This window comes from Ixodes scapularis, unplaced genomic scaffold (genome assembly GCF_016920785.2).
Source record: "Ixodes scapularis isolate PalLabHiFi unplaced genomic scaffold, ASM1692078v2 PGA_scaffold9__187_contigs__length_104089568, whole genome shotgun sequence".
Classification (NCBI taxonomy): Eukaryota; Metazoa; Arthropoda; class Arachnida; order Ixodida; family Ixodidae; genus Ixodes; species Ixodes scapularis.
This window is the reverse complement of record NW_024609884.1, coordinates 99,300,866-99,327,140: the sequence shown is the minus strand read 5'-3', so window position 1 is coordinate 99,327,140 and position 26,275 is coordinate 99,300,866. Positions and strand designations below refer to the sequence as shown.

The following is a 26,275-nucleotide window of genomic DNA, read 5'->3' as shown; positions in this document are numbered from 1 at the left end:
ATTCAAACCTTGGGCCATCAATCAACTACCTCGTCACTACGCTTCTCGGTCCTGACGTCGGTAGACCCCAGATCATCAGCTGCCACGGGTGCTACCCCGCAACGACTTAAAAGTCGTAATCGAGGGACATATTAGGGGACACTCTAACCTTAACTCCATTTCCTGAAGTGAGGTGAATATTTTTGTAAATATATTACTTCCATTTCTCTAGTGCAATGTGAATTGTCCCATCACGCATCGTCGTGTCCTCTGTCATTTATTTCTAACCTCACGAACCTCACGACACTCGTGTAAAGGCGATCGGACCTGACCCTCAGCGACTGACAGAAACTTAAAGTGCGGGCTGGTAGCAATTGTGAAAACATATTCTGCGACACGAGTGACAAACTAGTTATTTGGGTTAGCTGGTTCGTCGGAGAGACTACACATGCCAAAAAGAAAACCAGCGAAAGGAAAGACGTAATATTGAGGACATTACAACAGCATAGGGAGTCTATGTGGAGTCTCGCAATCGAAACAAAACTCTAAAAAATACGTGCCGACCACAGAATTGCAACATTCTTCGCGTATTATTTAAACAAAAATAGTATTGCTTGACCTACAGTTGCAGAATTCCGCACCACTAAGAAAGAACGACCATCTCGTCCGGTGCCTGGTGATCAACTAATTTTATGTGAAATAGAAAAGAAGAAAAGAAAGGATAAGTTTCTGAAAGCGGAGATAGGTAGGACAGCATATAGAAGAAGGAGAAGTAAAAGAGAAATAGCAGAACACAATATTTCTCCCCCTCCCCTTTTGGAGAAAAGACGAGTATACAAGATGAACAAAACAAAGCCAGACATAGATATTATATGCATAAAATAAAGTTGCACGAAATCATAATTAAAAAGAAATTCAAGTTAATCATTCATTATCACGCATTTGGCCTAGGCTATTTTTAAAGCATTCGCACTGAACACTCATACTCTTGTACACAATATCTCAAATAACACTGTCAGAAAGTCAGAAAGTTATTTACAGATTTCCAGCAAGCTATTTACAAAACTATCGTAAGTTATTTACAGAATTCCGGCTATTCATTTCACTTCGGATAATACGCGTTAAAGGAATATGTAAACTTCTCTTCCCCCCCCCCCCCCCCCCCCCCCCCAAGAAAAATACAGACAACTGTCACATCTGTCACCGAGGGTCAGAGACTCACATCTGTAAACCGCACCGGTGGTCGGCGAGTTCGGGTCGATCGCGGAAGCTCTTCCACTGGGGGAACGGAAACTGCCACTGGGTGAATAGTAGCATCCACTGGGGGAACGGTAATTTCCAGTGGCAACCTCACTCTTTGGTGTGAACTTGGTGATACCGTCACGGCACCCTGTTCACATTCAAAAAGACCGGTTGGAACTGGACACGCTTCATCTCCATCCTCATCTTGTCCCCGTGGAGATAAAAAAAGGTGGAGGCGTATGACCTTAGCGGCTGCTGTTGCCACTGAGTAGCCTGCTTTAATATGTTTGGCCGCCACTCATGATGAGGACGCTGGCTTCTTGAAAGTTTTTCTGAGAATTCTCAGTGTAGGCAGGTGGAGCCGTTGTCGCCGTAAGCTTGGAGACGTTCCTGATGCGACCGTCCTGAAGCTTGAAGGTTCATAGGCCGACACGCTCCACAATTTTCATTGCCGGACCAAAAGCTTGGTCTCCCTTCTTCAGCTTTCCTGGCTTCCTGACGCGCACCCATCCGCCGATCCGGAATGTCAAAACTCTGGCAGCTCGCCGTCTGTCTGTGTAGCGCTTGTTGTGCTTTTGTCAGCGCTGCATTCTGCACCACAGACGCTGCAGCTCCTCAAATGGGTTCTTCAAGAAGTGCGATGGAGAAATTCCAATGATGTGAAGCCGGTTGCGTAGCTTGCGTCCATGCAGCAGACCCGCAGGAGACAGTTCTGTCGTTGCGTGCGGCGCACAACGATACACACACAAGTAATCCAGAACGGCAGAGTGAATTGGACGCTTCTCCAGTGCAGCACACTGAAAGAACGACTTGAAGGTACGATTAAATAGTTTTACTTGCCCGGTCGCCTGTGGATAATACACAGATACCAGGTGATGGGTAATACCTTGCTTAGCCAGGAAGCTCTCGAATTCTGCAGAAGAAAACGGAGGTCTATTGTCAGACACAATGCTGTCGGGGTATCCTTCCCGAGAAAAAAAAACGAGCCGCGGGAAACCGGTCACCGTGCTTGTCGTGACGTTGGAGCAGAAATGAACTTCAGGCCACTTTGAAAAATAATTCACCCGCGTTGCGCATTACCGATACGGTGGTGGCGAAACTTCAAATGGGCCAGCGATGTCAATGCCGAGCTTTGACCAAGGTCACTCACGCAAGGGCACGGGTTGCAAGGGTGTTGCGATGTCTTTGCACTCTTGTCAGCCGAGCTACAAACACCGCAGGCTTGGACTGCCATTTTCACCACCGCATTCATGCGGGGCCACAAATATAGTTCGCGAAGGCGAGTCCGCGTCCTGACGCTGCCAGGGTGGCCCTCGTGCGCTCCGCCGATGAGAGCGTTTCTCATACTAGTCGTGACGACAAACTGTTCACCGCGCAGCAGGAGACCGTCGGGCACAGAGAGTGTGTCTTTAGTTGCGAGGAAGATGGCTTCGTCGCGAGACAACGCGCTAGATGGTGGCCATTTCGACATGACATAAGACATCACGACACTCAGCTGGGGGTCATCCCCCGTTTCCTGTTGGAGTTGAGCTTTTGATATGCACTCATCGTTCGGTGCGGTAAAATACACATTCTCCTCGTCAAATGCTGTCCCTCCCTCATCTTCCCCTACCGGAAGTCTGGAGAGAGCGTCAGCTTCTTGATTCTTTGCGCCACGCTGGTACTGTACTTGAAAGTTCTACTTCACCAACCGGGTCGACCACCGAGTGATCCGGAGTGGGCGATGCCCGGTCCCTCTTGTGGCCAGAGGGGCAACGAGAGCTTGATGGTGTGTGCCCAGAGTGAATTGGCGACCCCAGAGATATGTGTGCCATTTTTCACAGGCCCACAGACACGCAAGCGTCTCTCGTTCTCCCGAAGAGTACTTCCTTTCTGCGGCAGTCAGTGTTCGTGACGCGAAAGCAATTGGGTAAATGTCTTGTCCGTGAAGCTGCTGCAACACTGCTCCAATTCCATAAGCTGAAGCATGCGTAGCTACGATGATAGGCAGCTCTGGGTCAAACATCTTTAACATTTGTGCAGAGGACAGCAGCGTTTTCACCCGATTGAAACTTCGATCTGCTGCCTGGTCCCAGATGAACGGGCTGTCCTTCCTCAAGTACTTTCGCAGCGGTTCCACTTCAGAAGCTAGGCGTGGTACAAAACGGGAATAATAATCAACCATTCCTAGAAATGACCGCAGCTGCTTTAGGTCCGTGGGGATGGGTGCCGCACGAATAGCCTCGACTTTGTTTTGTAGGGGTGAAATCCCCGTAGCACTAATTTGTGTGCCCCTAGAAAGAAATTTCTCCTACGTCAAACACGCATTTGTTTTTGAGTTTCATACCAGCCTCAGATATGCGCACGAGCATTTCTTTCAGGCGTTCCAGGTGCTCCTGCTGGTTCTTACCGTAGACAACCACATCATCGAGGTAGACAAGCACCCCTTTGCAGCCCTGGAATATCTTCGCCATGATATTCTGAAATGTCTGAAAAGCACACCACTATAAAAGAACCACCATCTCGTCCGGTGCCTTGTGATCAACTGATATTATGTAACATAGAAAAGAAGAAATGAAAGAGGATAGGTTTCTGAAAGCGGTGATAGGTAGGACCACATATAAAAGAAGAAGTGAAAGAGAAATAGCAGAACACAACAATAGTGTTCAGTATATATGCAAGCTTTTGAAGGAAACACTCGTGAATAAAGTTCATTGAATGTGATTCTTGTTCAAAAGGCTTTGTTTTGTAAGTTTTATTGAAGCGATTTTGAGACAAACGGTTCTAAAATCCTGAATAATTCAGCTGACTTGTTCTTCCCAGTCGTAAGCGCCAGATGGCGAACTTTAATGAGGCATAAAACCAGGACCAACAATGCCTGACGACACTAAAGCGCACTAAGCATGTACGTCACTGCACGTTGCGCAGGCCTCGTATACCTCTTGGCAAGGTCATGGCGTGTTGCACCGTACCGTGGTGGCTAAAATGGAAAGCGTGACGGGCGTCGTGTTCGCCCAATAATAGAGAGGTGCGCGATTAAATGTCTGGGAACCGCTGACTCGCCTACTGGCTGCAGCGCCACTAGCTGTCCCCAAAATTTTCATCGCGGAAATCAGCCGCACGACCCATTTAGCAGGTGAAACGTGTGCAATTTATGTAGTTGACAAAAAAAAGCAGTCATACACGTCTTGATATCCAAGGAATATGTCAGCAATTTGGTTAGTAGTTGACAAAAAAAAAAAAAGTGAAAGCCGTTTACCACTTTCTGTTACGCCGAATTGGGGCGCAGCTCTTGAACAGGAGGAAGGAAGGGTACTGAGGGCCACCGTTTCTCGGGGGAAGTCACGTGACATAGGGGAAAGGGTCACGTGACCCCCCCCCCAAGGCCACGTGACCTTGTTGCGGTCACGTGACCTCGGGGGAGGGGGTCCACGTGGAGGGGAGTCACGTGCCCCCCCCCCCGAGGTCACGCGACCTCTGGAGGGGGTCACGTGACCTCCGCGGAGGGCTCACGTGACTCCCCAGGTCACGTGACCAAAAATTCCCCGGTAGATTTATCGGGGAAATTTTTCCGCCAGATTTAGCGGGAAAAATTTTCCGCTAGATTTGGCGGGGAAATTTTTTCACTAGATTTAGCGGAGAAATTTTTCCGCTAAATTTAGCGTGGAAATGTTTCCGCTAAATTGAGCGGGGAAATTTTTGCGCTAGATTTAATGGGAAAATTTTTGCGCTAGATTTAGCGGGGAAATGTTTCCGCTAGATCTAGCGGGGAAATTGTTCCGCTAGATCTAGCGGGGAAATTTTGTCGCTAAATTTAGCCGGAAGATTTTTCCGCTAGATTTCGCGGGGCAATTTTTCCGCCAGATTTAGCGGGGAAGTTTTTTCGCTAGATTTAGCGGGGAAATTTTTCCGCTAAATTCAGCGGAAAAATTTTTCCGCTAAATTTCGGGGAAGTTTTTCCGCTAGATTTAGCGGGGATATTTTTCCGCGAGATTTAGCGGGGAAATTTTTCCGCTAGATTTAGCGGGGAAGTTTTTCCGCTAGATTTAGCGGGGAAATTTTTCCGCTAAACTCAGAGGGGAAATTTTTCCGCTAGATTTAGCGGGGAAATTGTTCAGCTAGATTTAGCGGGGAAATTTTTCCTCTAGATCTAGCGGGGAAATTTTTCCGCTAGATTTAGCGGGGAAATTTTTCCGCTAGATTTAGCGGGGAAATTTACCCATAATGCACCGTGCGGTTACGCCGACGGCGACGGCGACGCCGACGCCGCTCAAGCCATTAACGGGCGCCTAAGAGCTGCGCTCTAAAAAGGGAAAATAACAGTCATACACGTCTTGATATCCAAGGAATATGTCAGCAGTTGGACTTGAATATTTCGGAAACCTGAGTCAAAAGTTATACCTGTGCGACCTTTCAAGCTTCGCGCTGCGGGCAGCGTGGATGTTCTAAGTCTAAGTGGAAAGGAGATCCTTTCCTCTTTCTGTTGAGTAACCGAACTTCAGCACATGCCATTCTCCTCCTTTCCTTTAACCCTACAAAAAAGAAAGAGAAGAAATAGCCGCTGGGATTTATAACAAGAGAAGAAAATATCACGCGGCGCTGGCGATTCCTGCGCACTGCTGGCCGACGAAAACACACCTGCTGTGCGATAGGGCCATCTATCGTTTTTATCGCAATACTGTGCAGCCTCTCGCTCCCGCCCGACCCACTTCCTCTTGTAGCCACCATAACTGTACTGAACCACGACTACGGTAAACTAGAACTAGAAGTAGGGGAAAAAGCAGCGTCGGTGCCCCGATCGTCCGAGTGAAGTCAAGTGTGTTGAAAGCCGCGCGTGGTGCTGGTTTTGAAATCACGATGAGCTCGTGCTGCTCGTGCTGCGCCCTCCTGCCATGCTGTGGCCCTTAAATGAAAAAAATAAAATTGGGAACGCTTGGCAGAGGGTTAGTGGTTGCCGCATGCAAGCGAGGCAAGGCAGTGATCAGGAAAAGAGCACTAGCGCCATCTGCTAGGTTCAGTACAATGTGCCTCACACAGATGGAGCCGCTGTTTACACTACTTAATGCTTCTAGTTCACAGTAGCCACGACCCAGCTACTGTGGATTATGCTTGGGGACAACTTTTCTTGGCAATCGAGCTAAAGCTATGGGTATTCGTGCGCTCGCTCACAGTGAGCACCGATCACAGCTGTGCTCGTGCTGTCTTTACATCTTCGGGAATGCCAGAAAAAGGTGTTCAAGAGTATACGACTAGAAGTAGTGGAAAAAGCTGCGGCGTTGTCATATCAGCCTTGCGAAGGCAAGTTTTTTTTAAAAGCCGAACATGCCACTGGTGTCGAAATCACGAGGAGCTCGTGCTGCTCATGCTGTGCCTTGCTGCCCTTCTGTGCCCGTTAAAATGAAAGAAACAAAAATCCGAGAACACCAGGCACAGACTCGCGGCTCGTGATTGTCGTATGCGACTGCGACTAAGGCGAGGCAGTGCTCGAACAAATAGCACTGGCGCCACCTTGTAGATTCAACACGATGTGCCTCACGCGGAGGGCGCCACTTTTTCTACTACTCAATGTTTCTAATTGACTGTAACCAAGCTATTTGCGACTCCGTGACCTAGAGTGGTTGCCACTATCTGGCAAATAATGGCGGTCTTAGACAAGTCGTACCACGCCATGTGCCAGCTCAACGCACAAAGCCCTGGTTTCATCAAATATGCAGTGGACTAACCGCTCATTCACACTGGAAGCGGATCCGCGTTCGCAAAGCCGTTGCGAACGCGGTTGTGTAAAGATCCAGTACAATTGCACGCGCACTCGATGACATCAAGTGCGCGTGCAATTGTACTGGATCTTAATACAACCGCGTTTGCAACCGCTTTGCGAACGCGGATCCGCTTCCAGTGTGAATGGGCGGTTAGAAAGGTATTACTCGATTTTGATTCACTACGTTTAAAGCCTGCGGCGACGTATTGGCGTAAGCGAGCTTCCGGAGGCTTGGCCTACATCGGGGAAGCGACGGAAGGACTGCCGATGAACGTTGGTGGACGCACAGTAGAGAGTTTGAGTAGATCTTGTTTTCAGGCCACGCTACTTGTAGCGGGAGCTCGCGCTGCCACTTCGACATATGCTCTGAAGCGCGGGCCCGTAGCAGTAGCGGGCCTAAGAAAACAATCTACTCAAACTCCCTAATGTCTGGTTTCACGCTGTAACGTCGGTTGCGTTATGAGCAGTCATGGACAAAGTATTCGACAATAGTATTTAAGACAACCTACTAAATACCTGCCTCATTATATATTTAGAGTACTACTAGAGCTACATTCACTGCAGACTATCTTGAGTATTGTACACATACTTAGCAATGTAGTTATATAACTTTCAAAGATACTTCCCCATTGCACGGTTTCTATCGACTTCGATTACACGAGAAAGATTTGCAATCAACAAAAGCAAACAAAATCGCAATCTTATCTCGAGCAGTCCCAGTACTGGGAGAAGTATCTTTCGCGCATCTTGCAAGATGATAAATATATTTTCAATAAATATTTCTAAGAGGCGGAAAAGCCTATTTTGTGCTAGCTTTATAATGCACACCTTGAAAGCACCGACTTACTTAGAGCCTAACCGCTATATAGGGTCTTCACTTTAAACAACTTTTGAATACACAAAGAAGTGAATACCACTGCACTTGGCGCGCCTTTCTCGGGCAGGTTTCCCCAAACGCTGCATGAGAGGTGACTAAACTTCATAAAAGAAAAGCACAAGGGGACACAGAGAAGCAGTATATCCCTTGCAGTTGTCTTTTTCTTTATGTTTTTTTGTTTTTTTTTTGTTTCTATACTAAGCTTTAGAAGCTCGTTCAGAAGTGCACATAACTTTGGAAGGGCATTGCGTTTGCATTTTGAGAGCTTATCCTGCTCGCAGCTTCTTTCCTGCCTTGTTCAAGTATTTGTCCTCATGACTCAGGGTCGGGTCATGATCCTTCCCCAGAGACAGTGTTGCCGAGACTGGCGAGAGTGGCATTGTTGCCACAGCGGAGCAAAACAAAAAATATATCACAAATAAAAACACGAACAACATTTAGGAATCATGTTGTGTTTTCCTCTTGTGTCCACTCCCCATTTCCTTCTGTTGGTTCCTCCGTTGGCATTTTTGAGTGTACATATTCTGGCTTAGTTCCTGTATTGTGCCCGCTCGTACCCTCTTCAAGTTTACAATCGGTTCACCTTTGAGCTGGGGTGTGCCGGTTCCTATACGGGTAAAATATCCCTGCAACATGTTTTTCTTTCAAAGATTGAAAGGTGTATATGAGATAATGAGTACAAGATACTGAGAAATGCAATTAAGATAAAGTACTAAACACTCTGAATTAAATGTATTCGCAAGATTCAAAATTACTGCCAAAATTAATATAAATCCAATATATTGAGTAGAGTATTTGGCGTAGGCAGAAGTCTGATTCCGAGCGACCTGGGCAACACACAGGACACCAACAACAGTAACCAGGACAACTGTTCCATCGTCCGAATCGCCGACAATATGTAATCACGAATGCCACAAAGGACGAGCAGAAATCGCGAAAGGACCTGTTTCGTATTACGACTCGACCAAACCAGTGAACGTTGGTCATTGTCGAAGCATGACACAAGTAAGTTAGCGTGTGAAAAACTGTAGCAGCTAGAGGACTGGAATGCTAGCGACAACACCAGGTATACCGTTTGTAGATAAATTCAGATTTTAACTACCGTTAGGATTGAGCCGGTTCATTTTTCGGGAGGAGAACGTCCCAAACCGAAGAGCACAGACAAGATGAGGAATAAAATATATATGTATATCCCTCACCTTGCCTGTGTTCTTCGGTTTTAAATGTTCTTCTGCTCCCGAAAAATGAACCGACTCGATACTAACGGTTGTGAACACCAGATTAAATAAATGAATAAATATATATATATATATTGTGACGATTAGTTTTGGTCGTCAAGAGAAAGGGGCTCCGAGCTCAGGAAAGACACGTCAACCCCCGAGATTCCATGCAGAACTTCTTTTTCTTTATTATTTTGATCTCCTTCCCTCGCGCTCGCACGCGCGGCACCGGAGCTCGCACGAGCCGCGCGAGTCGTCTATTGCGGCTCGTTATATATATATATATATATATATATATATATATATATATATATATATATATATATATATATATATATATATATATATACAGTAGTGAACAAAAAGATATGATAATTCGGTTTTACGTGGGTCAATTTTCTTCGAACTGTGATACAGATATAAAAATTATAATAGAACACTACATTAACGTATTTCCAGAGTAGAAACTGATGCTTACTTAAATACGAATAAATTTGTCGATTTCTCGATATATGTAATCGATATCTTTGCACCGCGTACTCTTCCCATTGCCTGCTAAATATGATTATATTAAAAATAACCCATTATAAAAACCATAAGAATTCAATATTCTTTTCTTACAAAAGGAAAACGTGGGGGACTGTGAACGGCCGCGAGGTGACGAAGAAGAAGGCGCAATTTGAAAAATAAATAATAAATAAATAATTGCGCCACCGGTGTAGCGGTGTCGCAACAACCAACCCCTGGTGGCTGAAAAGGCTGCATTATGGTGCACCATATAAAGACAAAATATTATTGGTTATTCACGAGACGTCGAGCCATACTTCTGTAAAAGAAATGAAGTATCATATATTTTTGTTCACTACGATATATATATATATATATATATATATATTACATAGAAACAATTCGAAGAACTCACATTTTTAAAGAATTCAACACTGTACAAATCTAGTATTGCGTTCACCCGCGAATATTCAAAATCTAGTATTAACTTTCTAGATGTCACGGTTCGGGTAACTGGTACCGCACTACAGACATAAATCTGTGGAAAACATTCAGACAGACAGGAGAATTTGCATTACCACAGCTCTCATCCGCGGCACTGTATAACGTCCCATACGGACAAGCTCACCGATTTAAACGCATCTGCTCAAACGAGAGCGACTTTAATTCCAGCGCCGATCAGCCGAGGGATGTCCTGGACAAGCTGAAGTATTAGAAGGCCACTATTGATGATGCTATCAGCAAGGCTGTGGCACTGGGCCGCAACAAACTTTCATTCGATCGTGCGAAGATCATGAATGACCGCCCGACCTCCACTCTGGTCCTAACGTACGACGCAAGCCTACCGATCCCAAACAAAATTTTGATTAAACATTTTAACATAATTGAACAAAGCCCTCGACTAAGCCAAGTTATTGCCTCGCCTCCCCGCGTCACTGGCAAACTCTCGAGTACCTTCCCCCACAAATTCCTTCTGCGGGCCCTGTCTAAAACCAAGGTGCCAGGAGTTGGAACAAATTGTTTCCAATGATACGGCAAGAAGCTCAAACCCAAACTTCAGATAGAAGGTACGCGGGCGCCTTACTTGCCACTCAGTGAACGTAATTTGCTTGCTCCATTGCGCAGTATGCGGAATGCAGTACGTGGGACAGACGGAAACAGCATTTAGATTTAGATGTAACAACCACAAGGCGCATATCACCTCTCTCCCACATTTGCCGCTATCCAAACACACGAAGCTGCCACATCACTCCTTCGAGAAAGTAACACTGGCCATTCTCGAGACCGGGTCTAAATCAAAGTACGAACGTCAGCAAAGGGGGCGTACGTCATCCCCAAGTTCGACACACGCAGGAATGGTACTAATGAAAGCCGGGGTCAACTTTCCCCGTCGCGTGGCCGTTCCGCCTGTGGTCTTATGCGCAAACCTGATTTTAACGACTCCGTGCGTTGTAGTTGGTGCGCCCGGAGGGAGTGGCGCCTCCAGGGGCTCACCTGGTTGGGTCCCTTGTGGTCTGGACAACTCTCTTTCCTGTTTTCCCCCCACGTGACCTTTTTTTTTCATATTGTGTGCGCGTATACATTATTGTGCCTGTTTGCCTCCTTTTTTTTTCACAAGAACATAGGGTTACCATACTTCTTTCCTGAATTGTTGTCATACTGATGAAGACCCGTCTCAAGTCGAAACGTCTAAGTAAATGAGTTAAGTTTTTGAAGTGGCTCTTTCTTCCATACAAAGTCTCGGAGGCCAAGCCCTGCACCTCTTACGACATATATATATATATAACTGAGAAGAAAAAACCCTTAGTGACAACAGCAACAACCGACGATTTATTTTTCTCCGTTCGTCAGGAAGACTATATATATATATATATATATTTCTTTTTCTCTTATTGCTTAAGACATTCCAAAACAGCATTTCAACTGAATGCGACTTCTACTTCGCCCACTTTCGTTCCAACTTCGACTTGGAAATTTTTGTTACGCGCCGGGAATCTCCTTGGAGTCGTGTAGAGTCCATCGCCAGGAATTCCTTCCTTGACGTCTCTTAGCATATGCAGTGCTTGGAAAATACACTTCGGTCCAAACTTGAGCTGAGCTTACTGACAAAGTTTTCGGCCAGGCCTGCGAAGAAATTCTAGGAAAGTAAATTTGTCTACCTCAAAGCTTGACCTCAGGGGATCCACGTCGAGTTGCTTTTTTACAAAGCGAACACGTTCATTTCAATCTATTTTTTTTATGTCGACCATAATAAGGAGACTTGATCAAATCTGTGAACGGCAGCCATAGATAAAACTGGAGACAAGCAACTTCGAATGTAAAAAGCTCATGCAGATCTTGTCTTATGGGTTTCAACAGCAGAAACACAGACAAACGGACGATATGAGAGAAAAAAAAATATTATGTATACCAACTAAGAAAAAAATATCTCCCCCTCCTCCCTCCCCTCCCCCTCCCCCCCCTCCCCCCCCTTCCCCCCCCCCCCCCCCCCCCCCAAAAAAAAAAAAAACAAGTTTAAAGGAACATTCGTTGCCAAAGGCCTTCGAAAAGCCAGAGAGGATAGGGGCAAATATTTTTGCCTAAGGGGGACAGGTCCCCACTCCTCTCTCCCTTCATTCTCTCCACGGCTACTTTCCGTCACCCCTTCACCTCCCAAACACGCTCCGACACCCCTGCCATTAGCACTTGAAGGCTGAGAACTTTGCAGTAAAGTCAACTTGCGAAACTACCGGTTTGCCGGTTCGGGTGCATGTAGTACCTGTGCTTGGACGTTTCTACTAAAAATACAACAAAAACGGGGGGAACTTTGATTATGTACATGGAAAGTTAACATCATTGAAAATAACATGAACAAATAAAAAAAAAAAAATGAAACGTGCGTTTTTTTTTTTTTTTTAATAACGCGGGCTCAATTTTTTTATGAAAATACTTTTTGATGAAATTCAAACATGTTTCTAAATTATTCCCCGACTATAAATTTAAGTAAAGTGGTACCAGTCGACGGCACATGCATAGGCCTACAGAAATATAGTATTTAATACGTAAATGTATAATGAATTCAAAGATACAAGGCTCCAAGTATGTCACTTATACGACAAAGATGCAGTGTTTCGCACTTTGTATTTCTGGCATGCTTTATGATAAATCAGTTTAGTATAATGGTGAAATAGGGCATGCTGCACAGATTTACAAGAAAACTTTGTTTGAGTGGTTTTTACCTATTATATTAACCGACAGAACTGTGTACAAAAATCAAGCAGCCTAAACGTAGCCGTTCACCTTGCTCCTATTCAGAATTTTTGTGAAGAAAAAAAATGTTTCTAAAAATGTTTAAAAAGTGTGCGTGCTCATTGCGGAAATAGGGCTATAATATATATATATATATATATAAAAGCAGATGAAAACACCCTGCTGGCAACCTGCTGGGCCAGCTCATATCGCCGCCGACTGTAGACTATTTTTAGTTCATATTTTTTGGCCTCTCATCTTTATAATGCCTAGAGGCCGAGCGAAACTACACAAAATTAAGAATCATGAAGGGTTTTCATGTGTACTGTGGGAATCCTTATTCCCCAACTTCAATATGATACAGATTGCGCAAACTTTGTTTCTTGGCATCGTCGCACGCGGCCGTTTTCGAAAGCGGACAACCCGTTTTGCCCTTCGCCCTTGCCATCTCTTCTCTCAGATCCCATTACTGGAGCCCATTTCCTCCTCCCTATAAAAACCGGTTGGCGCCATGTAGCTGGTCCGACCGCGCCTGAGCGGTCGGGAGTGGGCTCTTTTTGGGACCCGACCGACGAAGGATGCGTATTGTCGACCACTCACGACGATATGCGACTTCATCGGCTCTCCGATTGACGAGTGGTTCGGGGCCAATGAACCGACACTTTCTCAGCAGTAGTGTGTTTACGGAACCCTGGTTCCAATAAACGAGGTCTGGTTCTTGATCTTCGTCTAGTTAGCTACTTCTACTCGTTTCAGTCAGCGAAGGAACCCGGCTTGGCAACCGCTTTCCTTGTAGTATGTCCGTGCGGGGGGAGAGCTCCGAGGGCATCGGACACTTATGGGCTCGGTCCATTGAGTAACTTAATCCCCACAGTACAAAGAAACGGCCCGGGGCTTTGAGGATGGGCCACGAATACTTTACAGAGATGTTTCTGTCACAGCATTCGACATTTGTAAAAAGGATCAATGCGAAACCACTGTATGTCACTTCAAGGTTAACTTGAGCGTATGGATATTTCCACGGTGGTTTGTAAATCTGCATTAAAATCCCGTTTCGCGGCTCTGTCTTCGAGGACCCCTTTGGCCAGTGCAATACGACTGCTGAACTGTGGACTACCATATCAAAACCGGAAGACTTGCCACTCGCAATATCTGAGTCTACAGCCAGAGATCTTTTTACTTAGTACTCATCTGTGTTTTCCTATAATTGTATATGTCCCCAATCCCAGCAAAAGCACAAAGCGAACGACCTTTTTTGGTGCGAAATCAAAACATACTGATCGATTAAAAATTTTTTTTATTTATTTATTTAATATTTTTATTAATAATTTGATTCGCGAAACGGGTACTTTTGGGGTTGACGATATACTCTTTCCGGGGTCTCACACATCGCAGTGAATTTAGGAGACTGCAGCCATCGTGGAACACGTTTCGCCGCCGGTGCTTTCGGGTCACAGGCACCGACACAGAGCTCATGGCGAGCGGCTGTGGGGACGACGTTGACGGATGGTTCCGACAGGAACGAGGACCCCGCGCGGCCGTCAAAGCCCTTCCACCCCGGCACTCTTGGACGAACTTTGGGGGATCCGAGTGGCTCACTCGCAAAGGATGCGCACCCGGCTTCCGCTGCCTCGGAGCGATCGCTTTTTGGCGCCAGTCACGCGATTCGTTTTGTTTCGGCAGTCAACTCGAGCCCCACTCCCAACGCCGAGAACATAATGCGTAGGCGCGTTTTTTTGTTTTATTGTTATTCAGCTTTCTGCCACCCGCTGCATTACTTTCGGTCTACAAAGAAATAGCATTGGAAACAAAACAAATATTGAACGCAGCTTGGCCGCCATGTGGTGTTAACTCACCATGCACACGCGAAGCTCGCAGATCTCACCCCAGACTTTGAAAGTAGGACCATTCGTCGATCGGACCCTGGGTACCCTAGGCAGTCCTTAGGAGACTCTGCAAATAGAAAACATACACAGATTTTACACTAATCTGGAGCGTCTGCTTTCTCACAAATTCGTTGGGAGAATCAATCGCTGGAATCTAAACAGTAAACTTTGATGAAGTTGTAATATACCTAAAAAATCGATCTGCGCTGCGGCACTCAGCATGCTAAATGTCATGCTCAATGCCAAAGAACAGAATGTTTTGGAGTTCAAAGTTGCCCTTTTTGGCGACCCGTTTCAAATAGTTTCATCTGACTTGACCAGCATTCCCTTGGAAAAATGCAAGGAACTATGCAGGCTGTTTAACGAAACTCCGGCAAATTATTTTTTTTAACTACGCTTCTTAAAAAAAAGAGAATAAAGAGAAGAGGTGGATGTCTCTTTAAACCCGCTCCAGGTGCTTATTTAGGGAAATTAATATGCAGGGTGATTCAAGGAGACGCCAGGCTTTTCAAATCGACCGCAAAATTCGGTTTCTTAACCTGTCGCGCTACGACTTTGTGGAGCGTTGCCCACAGATGGTGCATTTTTTTTTTGTAAAATTTGCAAAGAGCGATCTCACCTGAGGAAAAAGTAAAAAAAGAAAAAGGCTTAGCTCTTATGGAAACGCAGCGAAGCCACCGGTCTTCAAACAACACGGCGCCGTTTCCCACGGGAGACAAGAGATGGCGCAAGTGGTCACGACGCCAACTGCCACCAATTAACGAGCATACGACGCCATGAGCCGACGTCTTTAGCAGACAAGGAACTGCAGTTTCTTGTTGATACCGCGCCTGTTTTTGTTTCTGCGACTGTCGCCGCCTACGGAACGCGCGGCGCTTTTGAGTCGAAAAGATCGTCTGCTAAAACCGCCTGCACTCGGTGCTGTATGCTCGTTCGTCGGCGGCGTTCGTTGCGCCATCTCTTGTCTCCCGTGCGAAACGGTGCCGTGTTGTTTGAAGACTGGTGGCGTCGCTGCGTTTCCATAGGAGCTAAGCCTTTTTCTTTCTTTACTTTTTCTTCAGGTAAGTTCGCTCTTTGCAAATTTCACAAAACAAATGCACCATCTGTGGGCAACGCTGCACAAAGTCGTAGCGCGATAGGTTAAGAAACCGAATTTTGCGGTCGATTTAAAGAGCCTGGCGTCTCCTTGAATCACCCAGTAGTTCGCAATAAGATCATTCTCTTTAAAGCAAAACCCTCTCTTGTTCCATTACGCGAAAAAGCGGCGGCGTTATGCCCGAAAGATGGTCACACCAATACGTCATCATGCACGCGCCTTCGAAATAAAATACAAAGAAAATCACAGCAACGCAGATGCTTCGTCAGGGAAGTCTGTGGGGGTACTGAAGGTCAAAGCGTACGCTCCACAGAAATAAAACACAAAGAAAAGCACTGCAAGGCAGATGCTTCGTCACGGAAGCCTGTGGGGGTACTGAAAGCTAAAGCGGACTTACAATTGAAAACGAGCGTGTTGGTTAATAGATACAAAACTTAAAGCGGACGCTGCCCAGAAATAAAACAAAAAGAAAAGCACAGCAACGCAGATGCTTTGTCACGGAAGCCTGCGGGGGTACTGAAGGTCAAAGCGGACGCTGCTCAGAAATAAAACACAAAGAAAAGCACAGCAACGCAGATGCTTCGTCAGGGAAGTCTGTGTGGGTACTGAAGGTCAAAGCGTACGCTCCACAGAAATAAAACACAAAGAAAAGCACAGCAAGGCAGATGCTTCGTCACGGAAGCCTGCGGGGGTACTGAAGGTTAAAGCGGACGCTGCTCAGAAATAAAACACGAAGAAAAGCGCAGCAACCAAGATGCTTTGCCACGGAAACCTGTGGGGGTACTGAAGGTCCAAGCGGACGCTGCACAAAAATAAAACACAAAGAAGAGCATAGCAACGAAGATGCTTCGTCACGGAAGCCTGCGGGGGTACTGAAGGACAAAGCAGACGCTGCTCAGAAATAAAACATAAAGAAAAGCACAGCAACGCAGATGCTTCGTCAGGGAAGCCTGTGGGGGTACTGAAGGTCAAAGTGGACGCTCCACAGAAATAAAACACAAAGGAAAGCACAGCAAGGCAGATGCTTCGTCACGGAAGGTTGTGGGCGGTACTGAAGGTCCAAGCGGACGCTCCGCAGATATAAAACACAAAGAAAAGCACAGCAACGCAGATGCTTCGTCACGGAAGCCTGCGGGGGAACTGAAGGTCAAAGCGGACGCTGCTCAGAAATAAACCTCAAAGAAAAGCACAGCAACTCAGATGCTTCGTCACGGAAGCCTGTGGGGGTGCTGAAGGTCAAAGCGGACGCTCCACAGAAATAAAACACAAAGAAAAGCACAGCAAAGCAGATGCTTCGTCACAGAAGCCTCCGGGGGTACTGAAGGTTAAAGCGGAAAAGCACAGCAACGCAGATGCTTCGTCACGTAAGTCTGCGTGGGTACTGAAGGTCAAAGCGGACGCTGCTCAGAAATAAAACACAAAAAAAGCACAACAACGCAGGTGCTTCGTCAGGGAAGCCTGTGGGGGTACTGAAGGTCAAAGCGGACGCTCCACAGAAATGAAACACAAATAAAAGCACAGCAACGCAGATACCTCGTCACGGAAGCCTGCGGGGTACTGAAGGTTAAAGCGGACGCTGCTCAGAAATCAGACACAAAGAAAAGCACAACAACGCAGATGCTTCGTCAGGGAAGCCTGTGGGGGTACTGAAGGTTAAAGCAGACGCTCCACAGAAATGAAACACAAATAAAAGCACAGCAACGCAGATGCTTCGTCACGGAAGCCTGCGGGGGTACTGAACGTTAAAGCGGACGCTGCTCAGAAATAAAACACAAAGAAAAGCACAGCAACGCAGATGCTTCGTCACGGAAGCCTCCGGGGATACTGAAGGTCAACGCGAAAGCTGCTGAGAAATAAAACACAAAGAAAAGCACAGCAACGCAGATGCTTCGTCAGGGGAGCCTGTTGCGGTACCGAAGGTCAAAGCGGACGCTCCACAGATATAAAACACAAAGAAAAGCACAGCAACGCAGGTGCTTCGTCACGGAATCCTGCGGGGGTACTGAAGGTTAAAGCGGATGCTGCTCAGAAATAAAACACAAAGAAAAGCACAGCAACGCAGATGCATCTTCAGGGGAGCCTGTGGGGGTACTGAAGGTCAAAGCGGACGCTCCACAGAAATAAAACACAAAGAAAAGCACAGCAACTCAGATGCTTCGTCACGGAAGCCTGCGGGGGTACTGAACGTTAAAGCGGACGCTGCTCAGAAATAAAACACAAAGAAAAGCACAGCAACACAGATGCTTCGTCACGGAAGCCTGCGGGGGTACTGAAGGTTAAAGCGGACGCTGCTCAGAAATAAAACACAAAGAAAAGCACAGCAACGCAGATGCTTCGTCAGGGGAGCCTGTTGGGGCACTGAAGGTCAAAGCGGACGCTCCACAGAAATAAAACACGAAGAAAAGCACAGCAACGCAGATGCTTCGTCACGGAAGCCTGCGGGGGCACTGAAGGTCAAAGCGGACGCTGCTCAGAAATAAAACACAACGAAAAGCACAGCAACGCAGATGCTTCGTCAGGGGAGCCTGTGGGGTACTGAAGGTCAAAGCGGACGCTCCACAGAAATAAAACACGAAGAAAAACACAGTAACGCAGATGCTTCGTCACGGAAGCCTGCGGGGGTACTGAAGGTCAAAGCGGACGCTCCACAGAAATAAAACACAACGAAAAGCACAGCAACGCAGGTGCTTCGTCAGGGGAGCCTGTGGGGTACTGAAGGTCAAAGCGGACGCTCCACAGAAATAAAACACGAAGAAAAACACAGTAACGCAGATGCTTCGTCACGGAAGCCTGCGGGGGTACTGAACGTTAAAGCGGACGCTGCTCAGAAATAAAACACAAAGAAAAGCACAGCAACGCAGATGCTTCGTCACGGAAGCCTGCGGGGATACTGAAGGTCAAAGCGGAAGCTGCTGAGAAATAAAACACAAAGAAAAGCACAGCAACGCAGATGCTTCGTCAGGGGAGCCTGTTGGGGCACTGAAGGTCAAAGCGGACGCTCCACAGAAATAAAACACGAAGAAAAGCACAGCAACGCAGATGCTTCGTCACGGAAGCCTGCGGGGGTACTGAAGGTCAAAGCGGACGCTGCTCAGAAATAAAACACAACGAAAAGCACAGCAACGCAGGTGCTTCGTCAGGGGAGCCTGTGGGGTACTGAAGGTCAAAGCGGACGCTCCACAGAAATAAAACACGAAGAAAAACACAGTAACGCAGATGCTTCGTCACGGAAGCCTGCGGGGGTACTGAACGTTAAAGCGGACGCTGCTCAGAAATAAAACACAAAGAAAAGCACAGCAACGCAGATGCTTCGTCACGGAAGCCTGCGGGGATACTGAAGGTCAAAGCGGAAGCTGCTGAGAAATAAAACACAAGGAAAAGCACAGCAACGCAGATGCTTCGTCAGGGAGCCTGTTGTGGTACTGAAGGTCAAAGCGGACGCTCCACAGATATAAAACACAAAGAAAAGCACAGCAACGCAGATGCTTCGTCACGGAAGCCTGCGGGGGTACTGAAGGTCACAGCGGACGCTGCTCAGAAATAAAACACAAAGAAAAGCACAGCAACGCAGAAGCATCGTCACGGAAGGCGTTGAGCCGGCGGGGTTCGCCGCGCCTGCGTAGTGGGAGAGCGTGATGTCACCGCCGGAGCGCCGTGTGAAAAAAGACGTGGCGCGCTGCCTGTAGAAATGCGCTGCGTGTCTCTGCCGAATGTGCTCTTACGTGTCTCTGCCGAATTTTATCGTGAGTAATTAACTTAAATAATTTTTTAATTTAAGGGTATGGTTTCAATTAGGAACTTGCAGGGCTTAATTGAAAATCAGGAAACCCATTCACATTTGGGTGATATTTGGCACGCCGCGTTTTACGTTGTCCCGAGAAAATGTTCAATTTGGACGCCTTTCTAGGCTTCGGTTTCTTATTGGAGAGCATCTCCGCGCCTCTTATCCAGCTTCCCCTGGTCGAAACGCGCAACATGCGTGCACCGTCATGTATTTTACGTAGTAAAGGCTAGATACGAAGGCCTCTAGACTGCCACATAAGATTTGCCTTTTGAAGATCGGTGCCGGTATGGAAACGCAATTCTTATTAACAGGCGTCTTGTCGTACGCACGTTGTGTGCTTTGAACACGGAAAGCGGGATTGCCAGCGCGGAGATGCCCTCCGACAAGAAAGCGAAACCTTGAAGGAGGTCCAAAAGAAGCAATGTTTGGGAACGCCGTAAATTGCTCCGCGTGCCCTAATTAGAATAATGTGGGTGGATTTAGTACTTTTCGATAATGCCCAACAAGTTTCTAATTGAAATCATGTCTTTATATTCAATAATTACAAATTTTAATTGCTCGAAAATAATAAAAAAACAAAATTGTTCGAAAATTATAAACATATTCCTAAATAGGCTTCTAAGCAGGAATTAAAAATACCTTATCCCTTTTTTTTTGTGATGCGCAGTTTTCAAAAAATCAAATTTGCCGGAGATTCGTTAAACGTCCTGAATATGCATATTTTGACGAAGACCAAACGGCAGTACTTTTCTATACTCTATTTCACCTTACGATGTACCGCAGGAAAGGTTACAAGCGCGAGCTCCCTGCTCTAGGGCACACCTCGGCGGCACACCTCGGCGGCACAAGCTCTCGTTCATTAAGGGCAGTTGTCAACGCTATGATCTCGCGCTTTTAGCCTTCGCTGCGGTAGAACATAAGGTGAAACGGAGTATAACCATTTACTTCGGAGGTCCAATATCGAACGGCCTGGTTCATTCGGTGTTCTAATTGGAGAATTGGTGGCCCCGTCGCGTAAGAACGTAACGGGACGTCTTGTTCACTGGATACTGGCCCTACATGACTACACGTTCACTGTTGCTTACCAATCCGGTCGAAAATACGCAAATACAGACGCACTTTTTCGGTGTCGTGTAGAAGCTCCAGACGAGAAATGGGAATATAATGATGATGTTTTAGAACTACTACAATTTATTAAGTGTAATTAGCTTCTCAACAACGCTAGGAATCCTGGATTCAAGGCATTATTAGTTATTTTAACCCACCAAATATTACCTTAAATAGGGCACTCCAGAAACAAATACAATGTTTTTCATTGCGTGATGACGTCCTTTATTGACACAACTGTTCGCCTTTAGATAACCACTGGCTTTTCTTTGTTCGTGACATTTGCGCGCCGACTTTGTTCGAGATTTTCATGACGAACATACGGCTGGTCCTATCAGATTTTCCAAAACAACGTAAATTTGGGCCAAGTTTCATGACACTTTCCTGAAATATGTACAATCTTCTTTAGACTGCCAACAAGGGAAACGCACTACCAGTGGTCCGACAGGAGTAGCTGCACCCGTTAGTTTGCCGAAATATTTTATCCGAACAGGTTGGCTTAGTCCTCTTCGACGGCACCATGACAGAACAGCACACGACAAAACAGCACGCGACAAAACAGCATGGTCAAAACAGCACGCGTCAAAACAGCACAGCGTCAAAACAGCACGGCGACAAAACAGCACTCGTCAAAACAGCACGCGACAAAATAGCACAGCGTCAAAACGACACACCGACAGAAAAGCACGTGCCAAAACAGCACGGAGTCAAAACAGCACAACGACAAGACAGCACACCGTCCAAAAAAAGGTGTTTCCAAAATTATTCGGTAAATATTTGTAGACTCATAAACTTCTCGTTTATTGGGGGGTTTATTGACGAAAATCAGTATACTGACGAAAATGTAATATATAAAAGCTTTTGTTTAGAATGTATAGTGAGTTAACAAGGTACTGTTTTTTTTTTTATTTGTTGCTGTCTGTGGCAGCCGGCGCGACCTTTTCTGCAAGACGGACTGGGGCGCCTATCGTGATCTGACATTATCGTCGTGTGCTCGTATTTGTACACAGGACGAACATCAGCTTCACTACCACTTCGGTCGGAGAGGCAAATATCAAAATCCAGAAATTTGCAAGCATTGTACTCAGTGCGATGTTTCTCCATTTTCACGATTGCGAGATGTGGTAAATTCTCGCCGACCACAGAAACGGCAATAAAAAATCGTATTTACGCCCTCCTCTAGTAGACGGAAGTTAGGGTTGTTAAAAAATGAGCGGCATTTACGGACGCTCTTGATTTGCATTGTGCAGTTCACGATTAGATTTTCTTTGAACGAAGAATTCGGCACACAAATCTCTATCAGGTCAAAAACCCAGATTTCACCCTGAAGACCGCTGCGCCCCCGGAGCTTTTGTTGAAGGTTGAACCGACCTCGGAGACAAACTGAAAACTACGAAAGGAAGTGGTCATATAGTCAGGAATGAATCACCCCCCCCCCCCCGCCCCCTTCAAACGCCCTCAAAAATACTGACCTCTTTCAATTAATACTGACCTTTTCTTTTTCTGATGACTATAAACGACACGGAAAAATCAGACAAACCTACCAACAAGAGCTTCGCTGAAGGAAGTTCGAGCAATTGCATTCGTTTGTTTAAAGCTTTCCGCCTGTCACCTTACGGAACTGCTTTACGCTGGATGCCGATCGGTAACTCCTGTTGTGATAAAAATCGTGGTCTACTATCAACTGCCGTGCCTTCCAAACTGTGGGTCCAACAGATCCAGTGGGGGATCGCGAAGCAATTGCTGCTGTCGTATTTTTTTATGGATTTAAGTTTAGTCATCTTTAGCATACATTTTATTATGTGGACTGCTACTAGTACTCATCATTGTAACTAACTCTTGTAGCCTCGTGAAAAGCCCGAGAAAAAGTCGTGACGCGATTTTTATTTTTTTTTTTTTTTTTTGTGGGGGGGGGGGGGGGGGGCGTTTTGGGTTGCGGAGTTTGGTAAGCTCTGAAATAGGCAATAAATTTCTCTATAACCTAACGACAACAAATGAAAAGGTGAATGAGGTTCGCTATCATTCGTTCAGATTGAGGTGAAGAACGCGCTTGAAGTTGCTACATGCGTGCTCTTTTGTCGCTGTGCTGTTTTGACGCCGTGCTGTTTTGGCACGTGCTCTTCTGTCGCTGTGCCGTTTTGACGCTGTGCTGTTTTGTTGCGTGCTATTTTGACGCGTGCTGTTTTGTCGCGTGCTGTTTTGTCGTGTGCTGTTCTGTCGCGTTCCCCTCTTCGACTCATTCCCAATACCTTCATGAGGATATCGTTGGATCTTCAGTCACTGCTGCCGATTATTTATCTCAATACGTCGAAAGAGCTGCACTCCAAAATCCGTCTGCTGAAACGGTTGCTATTTTTTCCAGCATTCTACTGCGCCATGGTGCACAAAAGTTATTACAAGCGACAGGGGCCGCCAATTGTTATCTGAAACCTTTGAGGCTGTCCTCAAAGCTTGCAACGTCGTTCACTACACTACACTCCCCTACATCCTTAAACAAACGGCCTAAGTGAACGGTTCCATCGAACTCTGGCTGACATGATCGCGATTTACATTGCCTCTTATCATCACAATAGACTACTTCCGAAATTCCCTGCATGCCACATTGCGCGCGTGGCATAATGGGACCTCTTTCGCCATGAAGTGGAGTGGCATGGTTTTTATTTCGATTGCCCCGTTGGCGAAACAGTGCATCCCGTCCGTCCCTACATTTGCAGCTAAATATAGCAGGGAGTTTTATATTACGTGACTAACACACAAATTAAGTTTTCCAATAAATTTAAAAGAAAAATTGATGTCACTGGATCTACAGAGAAATTCAGGCTCACCAATATCTTTAGTGAAAAATAGACGTCACATGACCTGCACCAATTCAATTTCCCCTCTAAATTTAGCAGAAAAATTGATGCCACCTGACCTATGCACCAATTTAGTTCCCCCGCTAAATTTTGCGGGAAAATTAATTTTAAGTGACCTGACGTCACGGGACATACAGACATATTTAGGTACACCGCGAAATTCCGCACAAACATAAATTAACATAACGTTACCTATGCACCGATTCAGTTTCCCCGCTAAATTCGGCGGGAGAATTGATGTCCCGGTTAGTTAATGTCATGCGACCTACACACACATTCAGTTTGATATAAAATAAACCAATTATTAAGCGATCTCATTTTAGATACTGCATTTCCTATATCGAAGAACTTTGAAGGGTAAAGGTCACTGCCAATATGAAATAAAGTTTTTACTTTAAAGAAGGAGCTTTCTCCTCATTGTTTTCATCGAGCACAACACTCCATTTCCCGATAAGTTGGCGAAATCCGGAGTCTACGGCCCCCCGACCCAATAAGAGTGTCGGAGCGAGGCCCGTGGCACCACATCACGGGAGCGTTTGTGTCACTGTGCCAAATTCAAGCCCCGGAGGAACTTGCTGTCGTATGCTGGCTATGTGTCGTCTGCTGCGCCACAAACTAACTTCGGATGAACGTCCACCGTTCCAACATTGTCGTCCGTTAGAGTAGCGAGCTCTCAGGGAACACTTCATGAGACAACCGTACGCTCAATTTACCTGCAAGTCTGCGGTGGTTGCTAATGCCAGGGTGACGTTTTGAGAGGAAGTGGTCGACTGCAGGGCTGCGATCGCACAAACATCGTTCAAAAGCCCCGCTGTTCTCAAAAAAGGGTTGATCCGAATCAAGTACCGTTGAAAAGTAACATGTTTTCGTCTTTATTCTGTGCCGTGTTGACAGAGATGCAATCGAGCGACTTCAATTTTTAAAAAAAAAAGAAGCCTAGAACTACAATTTGTCGCGGACGGCGCTGTTGCTGTGGCGGTAATGAGCTCTCTGTGGCCTGTACTACAAGGTACTGTCACGTGCCTTGCTCTAACGCCCTTACTGGGTCGCGGAGGCCGCAACTTCCACAGCTCGCCAAATTATCGGGCGATGGACTATATAGTGTGGTAAGTTGCTCATAGTAGCCTTACGCAGTAAAATTTGCACATCGGAAGGTTTGGTCATTTTTAACACGATCTTTTGTCCGATAACTCTAGCTTGCCAATAAGCGGACTAGGGGATGTCATTGATGGCGTCACTACGCTTTGGAGAGATTACAGGTAGAAGAGGTGCTTATAGCATGCCCTGCAGCAATCTCTGCATATATTTTTTTCAGAATAAATGTGGTTTACGTTGACCTCTGCCCAAGTTTAGTGGGATTACTGAATTCACAGAACAAAATGCTATAGAAGTTCGCTACTAACTCAGATTTCTTAAAAAAAAAGTGCTTCCTATTCTCTTCAATGCTAGTTTGATTTAGTTGCACAAGCCTGTGCCAGGGCGTGAAACCAGACGAAATACATTGCTGCACTATTTTGCCTTAAATGCACTGCCAATGGAAAGAGTTTAGATTCCAGTAGGCCCAAGAAGCTAAACCGTTAATTTGAATGTACGTACAGTAGGCACTCTTTACTTCAAACTCCAGGTAGCCACAAATATTGTTATTATTGAAGTTTAATTATTCCAAGCTCATATAATAAGATTTAAGATAAATTAATTTGCTATACGGATGGCTACACATACAAAACATATATGTGATGATTTCCTCTACATAGGCCTACTAAGCATAAGCAGGCACGGCACTTATGAAACATTCGTGACTTGTATAACATAAGTTTATTTATCTTTCAAAACTTTTCTTTACCATGTACAGTTTAGACAGAGCATGACACCTCAAAACAAAATTAAATTTTTTCATCCAGCAAAAACGTTTTAGATCATGGAGTATTAAGCAGGGGACACGTAAGAGAAGAAAACGGACATCGCGGGACAGTTTGTTTAGCAACCTGAGCAGTCGCTGTGACGTGGAACTGTGCCATGCCGCCCCGTCACAGCGTCCCCGCAAGTTCCTATGGAAACTGCTGCACAGCACCAGTTTTTGTCGCTCATATGTCTTCTGCTTTAGAGCCGTGTATATAGAGTTTAACCATTCACTGGAAAGTATACAAGGCAAATGAGGACGCGCAATTGGCCGAAAGTGGGCTGGGCATGTTCCAAAGCGTTTTCATAAATTCCAATGTGGTTAACCATAAGCCGCGAATAATACCCGGGGGGTGATCGCGAAAAATATAATTAATAATTGCGTCCGAGCAGCACCCGGTCACGGTATTCTAGAAGATTCGCGTTTTTAATTACTAGCGGCGTACTTTTATCATTTCGCCCTAGTTTCTTGTTCTCGAAAGTGCCTGTTCACCCTCACCCTGAATGTTCGATGCTCAAAACTTCTCGGCCGAATTTTCGCGATGCCGACGCACACTAAATACGAAGCGGATTGCGACCTTATCAAGTCAGTCTCGCTCTTGCTTGCTGTTACGCTGCCAAATCGCCACCCCCTTTTCTGCCGTCTCGACGCTCGTTCTTTATTTTTTTTTTTGGCACACGCTCGTTGATTGAACCTTTATTTCGAGTTTATATTTGTCGAGCTCTTTTTCATCCCCGACATTTTTGGTGAAGGTGCGGGGTACCGCAGCCCATGAAGAGTACCACTCCGAGGCCTCGCAGCGCAAACCCAGTTTTCGGCTCAAGAACACCGTTCGTGGAGACTACCGAGACTCGAGC

General features: G+C 46.0%; 1 protein-coding gene across 1 annotated transcript in view; it reads right to left on the bottom strand.

Moving 5' to 3' along the window:
• The window catches only part of LOC8025400 (neuropeptide Y receptor type 2), a 1,264,215-nt gene that overhangs the window by 953,956 nt on the left and 283,984 nt on the right, over window positions 1–26,275 (bottom strand). Inside the window, exon 2 of the mRNA XM_042287344.1 lies at window positions 14,647–14,743. The gene's annotated coding sequence lies outside the window, so the exon portion shown is untranslated. The remainder of the gene's footprint in view (window positions 1–14,646; window positions 14,744–26,275) is intronic.